This window comes from Stegastes partitus, unplaced genomic scaffold (genome assembly GCF_000690725.1).
Source record: "Stegastes partitus isolate 25-593 unplaced genomic scaffold, Stegastes_partitus-1.0.2 Scaffold867, whole genome shotgun sequence".
Lineage (NCBI taxonomy): Eukaryota > Metazoa > Chordata > Actinopteri > Pomacentridae > Stegastes > Stegastes partitus.
The window spans coordinates 298,971-301,550 of NW_007578598.1; the positions used below are offsets into that span (position 1 = coordinate 298,971).

General features: G+C 39.0%; 1 pseudogene; it reads left to right on the forward strand.

Annotated features, from left to right (window-relative positions):
- Positions 1-1,093: 1,093 nt before the first annotated feature.
- Positions 1,094-1,651, forward strand: LOC103365744 (Ig kappa chain V-III region NG9-like; annotated as a pseudogene).
- The last annotated feature ends 929 nt before the right edge of the window (positions 1,652-2,580 follow it).

The following is a 2,580-nucleotide window of genomic DNA, read 5'->3' on the forward strand; positions in this document are numbered from 1 at the left end:
TTTAGGGACTCTCTAGTTTGTTTCCATACTTGATTCCTCTGTGTTCTGCACAGCCTGCAGTTCAGCTGAAAAGTCACAACAGTTTTGTTTCATGACTGTTGCTCCTAGCTGAGTCAGTTATAGTTTTTCACCTTTTTTTTTTCTTCCCTCACAGGATCTGGTACAAATGGTGCAAACGGTTTACAGCTGGAGCTGCGAATCACAGTTTGAGTTGGACGACTACTGGTGAGTTAGGTGTTACATAGCACCTGGGCTGAAGTCTGACTTGCTTGTAAAGCTAGGAAGCTAGCTCGCTGTGTGGGAGCCTGAGGAATGGCAGATGCAAATGTCTTCATGTCGTAAACAGCTTTAATTTTACCCCTCCAAGTTTATAACAACCACAAAACAGAATTTAAAAAACCCAAGATTTTCACCATATGGGACCATTAAAGAGATGACAAATTGCTGGAGACTTCAGCTGTGTGGAAACCTTAAACAGAGCGATAAAAAAAAAATCCCCTTAATACTGTAAGCAGTAGGCTATTGTTTGATGGTGTAAAATACAGTCACCAGACTTGGTTTACTTATGGTCTGTTGTCTTAATGCTATGATGAAGCTGCTTTTATCTGCTGCCTTAACAGTTACTGTACAAAAAAACACAAATACTTTGCTCTGAAAATAACTGCATGTAATCCAAAATGTAAAAATAAAAAATAAGTAATTCATTTCTCATTTGTAGTGGTTCCATAAAGAAATCCAGCAGCAAACGAGCAGCGGAGTTATTTTATGTGGACAACTCTGCAGGTAGAAGACTTTCATCAACAAATACACATCAGCAACACTGACGGACCGTAGTTTTGTAAATTGCATTATTTTCACATGGCTGGAGCTTTTTCCTGTCCATTGCAAGAACAAGATTCATAAACTCTGAAACCAGTGAGACAATAATAATAAAAAAAAACATTTCTTGCCACCTCAATGAAAAACTTCTGTAGACTCCCTTGATGGACTGTAGGGGGACCCAAAGTATCACGTATATTCTCATCTAGATTACAAACAGCAGCTCACAGGATCACATGCAGCGACACTCCCACCTGCAGCTCTTCATATCTCTGGAACTATGAGACTCTCTGACACTTTCTGTCCAACACAACATGGAAACTATCATCATCAGACAAGGCGTCCTCAGATTATTACTCATTCTACTGTGGACTGCAGGTAATTTACAACATGATCAACTTTTTATGATTTCTACTCTCACTATAACTGTTTATTCAACATAGAAGTAATAATGGTAACAACAACACAATAATGAACCTCAACTGTTCAACAAACAGGTCTGACTGATGGAAGTGATGTCAACCAGACCTCCATACTGTGGAAACAACAGGGTGACGATGCTACAATAGACTGCAGACACACTAAGGGTGTTGGCTATAACCAGATGTAGTGGTACAGACAGCTGCCAGGAGAAACTATGAAACTAATCGTTTTCACAACAACCACCAACAAAAATCATGATTTTGGAGATTTCAGCAAAGACAAATTCTCAGCCACCAAGACTGAAGCTGAGAGTGGAACATTCACAGTGAAGAATGTGAAGCCAGAAGATCAAGGCTTGTACTTCTGTGCTGTCAGCCAGCACAGTGATACAGACTCATGTGAAAGCTGAACAAAAACCCCACAACACTGTCAGCACGACTGTTTCCAAAAACTACTCATCAGCTGTAGTGTGGTTCACACCACACAATACATGATACTCCCACCTGCAGCTCTTCATCTCTGACTGGGACAGTTGTGTGTTTAAATATGACTTTAGTGACAATATTAAACAGGGACCTGATTTGCTACCATTTCTTCTTAGTATTTTTTATTTTGTTTGAGCAGCTTTACAACAAAAACAAATCTATGAATGTGCAGTTATTTTATGTAAACAAGTCTGCAAGTGAGAGTTGCTTAGTTAGTTGTTTAGCCGTTTTTAAAAACAAAACTACAGTATGCACATGAATAGAATTTTCACTCTAATTATTATGAAGTTAGAATAATAATGAGAAGTTAGAATAAATTAAACTACAATCTACTATTAACAATCACTGAATCACACAGAAATCGGCCAGTTTTCATTTCATGGTTGTAACCTTCTCTTGTCTGGCACAAGATCTTGATTTCTAAAATCTGAAAACCGTGAGACAATAAAAGTCACAAAGCTCGAATGTGTCTTCTTATTAGGGATCAACAGATATTAGGCCAACTGATTACTGACACTGATATTTGGCATTTTTAGGTGGTTGGTGTCCTTTGACTCTGATGCAGCTTTCTACAGTCACTCTGTGGTCTTAGCAATGTCCCGCCCACAGCTCTATCTGATTGGTTGTTACATGTCATGAGCAACAGCCAATCACAGATAGCTATTGTTTACACGGAGAGAGAGATGCAGCATTTGCAGAGCAGAGCAGCTCCAGTGAACTAGCAGAGCTGTGTTTAGAAGGTGTAATAAACACCACAGTCTTACACAAGCCTTCCTAGTGTTACACAGAAAGACCCTGATAATTATTTGTAATTGTTAACAAGCGGTGCAGCTCAAACTTACTTTGCTAAGCT